The sequence below is a fragment of the Pongo pygmaeus genome, chromosome 12 (genome assembly GCF_028885625.2).
Source record: "Pongo pygmaeus isolate AG05252 chromosome 12, NHGRI_mPonPyg2-v2.0_pri, whole genome shotgun sequence".
Taxonomy (NCBI): Eukaryota; Metazoa; Chordata; class Mammalia; order Primates; family Hominidae; genus Pongo; species Pongo pygmaeus.
In genome coordinates this window covers 88,778,244-88,786,698 of record NC_072385.2, presented here as the reverse complement: position 1 = coordinate 88,786,698, position 8,455 = coordinate 88,778,244, and the positions used below count along the sequence as shown (strand labels likewise).

At 58.0% G+C, this 8,455-nt stretch overlaps 1 long non-coding RNA gene across 1 annotated transcript; it reads right to left on the bottom strand.

Moving 5' to 3' along the window:
• Positions 1-394: 394 nt before the first annotated feature.
• LOC129030847 (uncharacterized) lies at positions 395-8,172 on the bottom strand. Its single transcript, XR_008500783.1, has 3 exons — positions 8,107-8,172; positions 4,545-4,703; positions 395-755 (listed from the first exon to the last, which is right to left on the bottom strand). It is a non-coding gene; the product is annotated as an uncharacterized LOC129030847 (long non-coding RNA).
• Positions 8,173-8,455: the final 283 nt, after the last annotated feature.

The following is an 8,455-nucleotide window of genomic DNA, read 5'->3' as shown; positions in this document are numbered from 1 at the left end:
TAGACGCAAACAGTTTTTTAAACCAGAGAAGCAGAGTTTGAAGAACCTTGTAAGGCTGAAAATAATAGCATACACTCCCAACTTCAAGATGCTGTGATTAATTGTTGGGAAAGCTCTAGATAGATTCCCCAAACGGGGGAAATACTCAAAGATAAACGAGTTTGTTTCTTTGTGTTCTGAATCTCAGCTGCAAGAATGAAAGTTACGCTTTGAGTTTGAGAGTGATGTCTATTTATTTCTCTTCCTTCTGTCGCAGTCTCTTTCTCAGGTGAGTTAGCAGGTGGACTTTGATTTTTAAAACTATCTCATTTGGGAACGAGGGAAAACAAATCTGGTGAAAGAAAATGGCCTTGGAAGAAACTGCCCTTCCAACGAAGATTAAGTGACTCCAAAGTGATTTTCACTCTTTATTGTTCAAAACATCCACAAGAACAAACTCGCTAAAATTTCCAGGAATTAACTGTATCTAGAAAAAGAAAAGGACATAGTGTTTGCCCCCAAAAGAAGACATTCACACCCCCATACTCTTCTGTTTCTAGGGCAACTACATCTGCAGAATACATGTCCTCCTGCGGCGTTTTCCGGGTAGTTCATTTCTTCTTCACAAAATGGGCCCTCCTCTGCCCCTTCCCTTGGAGGGTGGTCATCCGACTTGCTGGCCCAGAAAGTCCTTTTTTTCCACCTTCTTTGTCTAAATGAATCTTCTCGGACTTACACTCCACTTTCAGATGAGAGAGCGAGGTTCAGAAGATGTGCTCAAAAGAGAGAAAGTTGGGAAGGGAGGTGAAGTGGAAGCAAGGGCACCCCTGCTCCCAGGGAGCCTGCCTCTTCTGCAGGAAACCCGGAGGTAGCCACTAGAACTGGTTAGGCAAAGGGAGCTCACACTAAAAACAAGCCTATGTAGAGTAGTTTCTCAGGCCTTGCCCTAGAGCCACTCTGGAAACTCCTCTCTGCAACCCCCCAACTCCGCCCGGACACCGTGCTCAGCCAGAGACAGGGGAGCAGGGGGTGAGGACTTCCCAATATATCACAAAATTTTTTTTTAAATAAACTATGTAATTTGGTTTACTTTGAAGTGTGTTCTGCAAACGTATTTGACATACAGGGTATTGGGGTGGAGATGGGGGCAGGAGGGTGTGGATCCTTTTGAATGATCAAGTTTAGGATAAGAAGGGTGAAAGGGGCAAAACAAGGGCCCTCCAGCTTCTCAGGCCATGGTTAGAGCTAAATGTTCCTATTAAGAATTATGAATCTCCCAGCAGTGAGTGAGAACTTGCATGCGCTCCACCCAAATCCTTTTTCAGAATGCAAACCGCTAGGTCAAAAATAATAAGAAATAAACAATAAAAACAATCTCGGTCAAAATGAATCTTTCCTGGATTGTCCTTTTCTGGGTATCTCCAACAGAGCTGAGAGGAAGGCTAAAAGGTTGGCTCTGGGTGGTTGAGGCCTTGGTTCTTTCTAGTGGCCAGGACTTGACCTGAAACCTTTCACCCAGTCGGCTCAACAAAGTTTCTCCCTCCGAGCCAACGTCCCTCTAGCAGGAAGCCCCCTTGGCCTTGCGGCCTGCGTCCTCATTCGGCGAACTCTCCCGTTCACGGCTTCCTGTACATCTGCCCTTGTGGTTGGGGTCACTCCTCGCAGGCACTGTGGCTTTTGTCTGCATCTGGACAACAGGGTGTGCACCCGTTTATTCAAATAATTATGCCTGTGGGCAGTTCTTTATTCCTCAAATTCCTGTTAGTGTTCCTTTAATTCTCCCGTAGTGTTCCTTTAATTCTCCCGTGTGTATTCGGTACGATTGCCTGTACGTTCCAGGCATAGTCAGGTGACTCAGCTTGAGTCTGAGCTCAAATGTGCGCGACCCCCTGGGTCTGCATGGGGAGAAGGAGGTGTGCACGTGCAAACGCGGGACTTTGGGTGGAGTGTGAGGTTGATAGGGCTTTCGGCCCCAGGGCCCTCTAGGCCTCTTTTAAATACCTTCATCTGCCCAATTTCTTAACCTTTCAGGACAAGGAGGGAGACCCTCCGCGATCCTGCGCCTTGACACCCTTTGGGAAGGATAGGACCATCATGTAGGACGTCTCCGGTGGACTGTGGCTGGGCCGGGCTGAATGGGCGGGCGGAGGTCCCGAGGTCGTCTCCTGGCTCTCGATTGCTCCCATCACCCAAGCCACCTCGAGGTCAAGTGCGCCCTGGGGCTCTGTCTGGGGAGGTCATGGCGTCTCGGGGCGAGTGATATGCACGTTTTGGGGCAAAACTCTCCTAGGCCTCGCAGGAGCAGCTGTATTTGTAACTTGGAATTGGCCTGGGCCCGCCTCCCTTGGCCCCTCCTCCAGCTCCTACCTCAACACGCAGCGCTCAGCCGGCTGCCAGAGTGCGCTTCCCGGACCACCCCCAAGCACCCTGGGGCCTCACCATCCTTCAGGGTCCCTGGGGCATCCTAAGGGCCTGGATCTGGAAGAATGGGGGCCAACAAGAGTGGCCAGGGCTCTCCTGGGGCGGTTTTGCCATGTATTCCTCCGCTAGAATTAGCCTCTCGGGCCTGCGCGCCTACAGGTTTCAGAGGCCAGCGGGAACGTTGGCCTCGGGTGTGTGGGGGTGAGGGGTGTGGTGTGTGTGCACGTGTTCACGCGCGACTAGAAGCGGTTCCTTGTGCATTTCTAGAATCTTGTAGATGTGTTTTCTCGTGAGAATGATGCGGACTTACTGCTGACTTCAGGTCAGTTTGAAAAGGGAGAACGTCAGCCCGATGGTAGGTGGTTGTGTCTCTCCTGAGCATTCGTACAAAGTGAAGCCACCTCCCCTCCCCCATGCAGTCTCCCAGACCGGGTCAAAGGACCCAGGCTCCAGGTCGCTGAGGCCTGGAGGGCTGAGGCCCTTGCTGTGCGCCCTGGTGCTCTGATCCTAAGGCCCAAGCTGCCCCGGTACCCACCTAGGGTCAGGGTGGAAAGCCTACGTGGGAAAGGGGGACCTGGAGAACTACCCCCACGCCCATGGCAGGGTGGAGTCCCGATTTTGGCATATTGGACCTACCCACTTGGCATCTCCCTGCCCCGACCCCGTCTGGGATCCGTATTGGCAGCGACGAGGAAGGGAGGAATGGTAAGGGAGTTGGGTCGGTACAGGACGGAAGTGAAGATGGAAAAAGAGAAGAAAAATAAACAAAACTGGGTAGGGACATGGAGATGGGTGAGGCTGGGGTAGGGTGGGGTTGGGGCTGCCTCGGAGAGCAGCGGCTTTTCATCCTGCTATAGGGAGGTGCGTTTGGCTGAGCTGTCCCCCCACCAAATAAAGCTAATGATGTAGTAATTTAGGAGGGGGAGAGGGGCTGGGCAAAAGGAGAGAGGGGAGAGGATGGGGAAACGCGCGCCCCAAGAGCAAAAGCAAACAGCTGTGGAGGCGCTGCCCGCGGCTCAGGCTTCCCAACAGGTTAGCTATACTGGGATCCACCCGGCATTTCGCAGGAAGGGGTGGGGGGAAGACAGAGCGAGAGGGGGAGAGAGCCTCACAAGAGGACAGAGGGAGGGAGGGAAAGAGAGATAGGAGCCAGAGAGCGCACCGCGCGGCTTAAAAGGAGAGACTTACTAATGAATATTTATCCGCCGCTGCTCCGTGCTCCCGGCTTCCCTTACCTTTCAGCAGGTAAGATCCTCCCTGTGCCCCAGCCCCGGGGGCCCTCCTAGCTCCCCAGTCGGGGAGCCTGTGGCTGGGCGGGAGGGCTCTCCGTTGGTGGGGGTGGGAGGGCGGCTCTACTCTGCGTTCACTTTGGGTGCCCGGGCATGCGACCCTGCACGACTAGGAACCGCCTGCGTGGGCTCCACGTGTGAAATGAGTGTGAGCATGTAAGAGTGTGTTTGTGTGTGTGCGAGAGAGAGACAGAGAGACTATGAGCCCGCAAGCGCGCGCGCCTGTTTGTGGTGCGCTCTGGAAACATTTTCCGACTTTTCACTCGGGCGCCCTGGATTTCTCGCCTTTGCCTTTCTCTGCTTCCCCTCCCTCTTCTCTTGCCCTCCCCTCCCCCACCCTGGTCTACCCCACCCTACCCCACTCCTACCCCGGCTGCTGAGGCGCTCTTCTGCCGGCTATTGTACGGCTGGCGCGGGCTCCCCCTGGCCACATCCCGGGCCTCTCATACAAGAAGAATAGTTCTGTTTCCGCCGTAAACCCCCACACAAAGGCTGCCCGGCCACCGGGTCCCCTGTCTCCCTTCCTGGGGACTTCGGCTTTTGAGGTGCTGCGGCGCGTTCTTTCTCCCTCCCCCTCTCAGGGCGCCAGGGCCCAGACCAAGGAGCTAAGAGTGATCGGGACTTGGGGGTACCGGGTGGAACTCCTTGGGGGCCGCCCGCCAGTCTTCCTGGGCTGCAACCCGGAGCCCCGAGACCCCCAAGGGAAGGGCGCCTCTTCCCCCACCACCACCCCAGCCGTCGCCTGCGGGAGGAGCACGGGGAACCCGGCCCAGCCAAAGGGGAAAGAGGGAGGGGAAAAGGAAGAAGGTCGGGGAGGGGCTGACCATATAACCAGAATTCTTTAAACGGACTTACCCGGCCACCTGTTGAGAATCCATGTGGGGTCGACTGGCTCCGGAGTTGCGCAAGGTGGACACACAAAACCAAAAGCCGGAGTTGGGAAAAGAAAATTCTTTCTCTGACCATGCCAGACGCGGCCGGTCAGGCTCGCAGCTCCGCGCTGGGATCGGGCGGCTGTACAACCAAGATCGACTTTGCCCTGTTCCCCAACGCCCCCCTCATCCCACGGCTCCACGGCTGGGAGGCTCCGGACTCAGAGCTCGCGGACTCGGCGCTCAGGGCCAGCACCAGCAGCTCGGCTTAACCCGGGGCAGGCTCTGTAAGCCCTGCTCAGAAGTCAAGAGCAGCAGTGCTGCCTCTCCTCGCCGCCTTTCATGCCGCGGCCGCTCCTTATTCTTGTGCCTCGGCCTCTCCCGGCCCCCTCGGACAAAACCCCCAGAGCCCGGCCACTCTCTTCCCGCTAAATCCCCTTCGGGGTCAGTGCTCTACCAGCACCGGGCCGCGCGCCTCTCCTGCCAGCTGTGTGGCTCTTAAAGAGCTGCACCCCTCCTCCGCCCTGCGCGATCCCCCGACCCCCGCCTCCCCTCCCCTCTCCTCCGGATCTAGCCCCCCACGCCGACGCCTGAGGTCCCTGCTACCCCGACCGATGCCTGCGGACTCCCAGCCCCCTCCCCTCGCCTCCTCCCCTGAGCAGCCGGTGGGCCTGGCCTCCAGGCCACAGGGCTGAGTTCTACCCTCGCCTCAGGTTCCCTTTCTCACCAGCAGCGCCCACCCCTCCCTTCCCCGCCCCTACTTTAGCCCTCTGGGTCGATCAAGGCCCGGGCACCGCCTTTGCCCAGCTCAGAGGTGATGCCTAAAGATTGCCAGTTTAAGGTTAAGTTAGGGGGTTATGTGATGGGAAATGGGGCAGGGCATGCTAGTGGAGCTAGGGAGAAAGGAAGAGAAGCAAACCAGATGGACTTGGAGAGCTCTCTGTGTCCCAGGGCCTACCTGGCCTTTTGGTTCCTTCCCACGACCTCCCAGAGACGCTCACGCAGGCACGGGGTCCTGAGGTTACCAACCTGACCAGGCCCACTGTGTGTCTGAGGGATCCTGGGCATGTTTGTGTTTGTGTGTTGGGGGGTGGGGTCCAGAGTCCTGAGTGTGGATCTGGAGCAGCCTGCTTCCCAAGCCCAGAGCATTAATTCCCCCCAAAAGTAACTCTTAAGGGCCCAAGAGCTGTGGATGCAAGGAGGGAGTGAAGGACCTTGAGCTCCAACTGTCCAGGGAAAAGGGCATCAGAAGAGAGGGGAGACAGAAAGGGAAGGAAGGCTACTCTTCCTGAGGACTGAAGCACAATTTCTAAGAGGGTGTCTTATATTTACTGGCCAGCCATGTCAGCTGCCCCACTAAGAAAAGGTGAAGTAGATGACTGCTTTGGTTTCCCTTCCTTCCAGAGCTCTGGCTCTCTGCCTCTCTGCCAGGCTGCCAGGCCAGTCTTGCAGGGTGGTCTTGCCTATAGCACTTTTTTTTGCCAGGCCTCCCTGGGACTAGAAGCCAAAGAAGGGATACCTCTGTTGAGGGGGAGTGCAGGACAGGCTGTGGTACCCTGCCTTCCCTACTGCCACTTGTCATAACATGTGACTGGGCTCTGTGAATGGTGGAGGCAATGATGGGTTAGGGAGGGGAGCTGCCCACCCTTTCTCAAACCCAAGTCCTAGCACACCAGGTCTGGCTGTTCAGAAGGGGAACCTTGGGAAGAACTGTGTGGCCTCTGGGCAGTGGAAGCTAAGGGAACTTGAGGTGATAGGAGGATGGAAGGCTGACCCTCAGCCACCCCAACATTAGTCCAGATGCATCTTTAAGGAACTGGAGTGACTAATTGATTTGCAATTGGTCCTCTTGGGAGAGGTTGGCAGTGCACTCCCTAGGCTGTTTCCTGAGACAGCAAAAGCCTCTCCCGCCACCCGCCCCCCTCCCTGAACTGCCCCCAACCAGTAAGGCTCACACCTCCCAAGTCTCCAGCCCCTCTCTCTTGGGAATGGGTAACTGCAGGCAGCTAGGCTGGGTTTGTGCCCACCCTCCGGGGCCTGGCAGTGGGAGGTGTCCTGGTTCAAGACAGAGCCAAACTTCCCCTGTTTCAGAATGTGGGGGGTGGAGGGTCCTTTAGAGGGCGGCGGGGCTCATTAGGCAGAGCAGGGTGCCGAGAGGTGCGCGCCGCCGGCCCCTGAGGCCGCCTTTGAGCCGTCGGGGCGGCTTCATTAAGCTGCGTTAACAAGGCGTACAAATGCCGAACCCAGCAGCTTTCTTGCAATGCCCGGCCTTAGCAGGGCGCCGGACTAATGAGGGTCACTCAAAGGGGCTGATCAAATATTCAAATTTCCCCGCACGCCAGGAACTTTTATGCATGGAGAAAGTTGAGGCAACTGAGCTGTGTTTACTGTCCGGGGCGACAATTGCTTGGAGCGCCAGTCCCCCGAGGCTAAGGCGGGGGGCGGGGGTGCGGGGAGGGAGCAGTTGTTGTTGTTGTTTTTCAAAGGAAAGTAATCGGGGTCCTTGAAGGGCTTCGCGGCCTCCCCGCCTGCGTGCTGCGCTCCCCTGCGCCCTCCCTGGCCGCCCGCGCCAAGCGCCTCAGTTTGCAGCTTGCGGGGAGGCCCAGACTACGGGCCACCCGGCCAGCCTCCGCCTCCTGACATCCTGGGAGCCGGAAGGGGCGTTGCCCCCACAGGGCAAACCTTCCCCCGGCCTCCTGGTCGGCTGTTGAGAGCCGAGCAAGGCCAAGTGGGTGCAGCTGCCCCAACCCTCCGGATCCTCGTCTCCCGGAGGCCTGCAGACCCGTTGGCTTTCCCTGTAACCCAAAACAAGGAGAGAGTGGGAGGTCTCTCGGGCGTTCTCCAGATGTGGTTGAGACTTTCCTAGTGCTGGGGTTGCGGGTGACATTTGTAAATAAATGCCAGTTGGTCGGGTACAAGGAGAACACTCTTTAAACCCCAAAGACATCTTTTCTCCCTGCCCCACCTGAAGGCGATATTTTCGATCCCCGGGGCCAGGATTGAAGCGGGGATGATGGCAGCAAATTTGTTCTGCACAGGTGACAGCAAATTTGTTCTGCACAGGTGACCCGGCCTGTACGGGCGCCAAGTCCTAGATCCCGCAATCAGTGCGGCCAGAGAGCAGAGAAGAGACCTAGAGGAACTGCAAGCTGACCTATCCACCCGAGACTCTCCGCTCTGAGCGACCCCAGGGTGCAGGCGCCCTCCGCGCGCCACCTCCTCTAGCGGTCCCCCAGGGTCCCTTCCCAGTCCTCGCATTGCCCTAGGGCTTCCTTGGTTCCCAGACCAGCGTAGAAGGAGGCTGGGCCCTGGAACCCAAGGTCCCTCTGCTTCTGCTCCACTCCCCAGTGCCCAGCGACTGGGAATTTGGGAGGGGAAGCTCTGGCGCTCCACAGCCCTGCTTCCCACCCAAACACACACTCAGAACGCCTAGACTGAGACCCTATGGAGCCTGCGCCCCCAGCCCGGCGGGGAGCCAGTCCGGCCCTCCGCTCTGGGACCAGCCGCCCCGCCTCCCTGCCCTGCTCTCCGGACTCTCAACTTACCCGCTCCAGGCGGCGGGAGTAGTGCTTCAGGCCAGAGCTGAGAGGCGCTGGCGGCGGCTGGACCGCGAGGTGGGCTCGGTGGGCGGCGCCGAGCTCGGCTCTTCTCGGAGGCGCGGACAGCCCGGGGCTGCCAGCCGCCCTACCGGGTCCCGGCGCACAAAGCTACAAGGCTCGCTGCAGCCCTCTGCCCTGCCTCGCGCTCCGGAGCCGCGGTCGCCACCCAAGCAGGCGGGGTGCGGCAGGGCGGCAGGCGCTGGGGCAGAGGCTGGGGGGCGGGGGTGTCGCCAGAGTCTCAGCCCCACTTGCCTCAGTTCTCCCTGAGTGGCGATGGTTTTTTATTTCAGCGGTT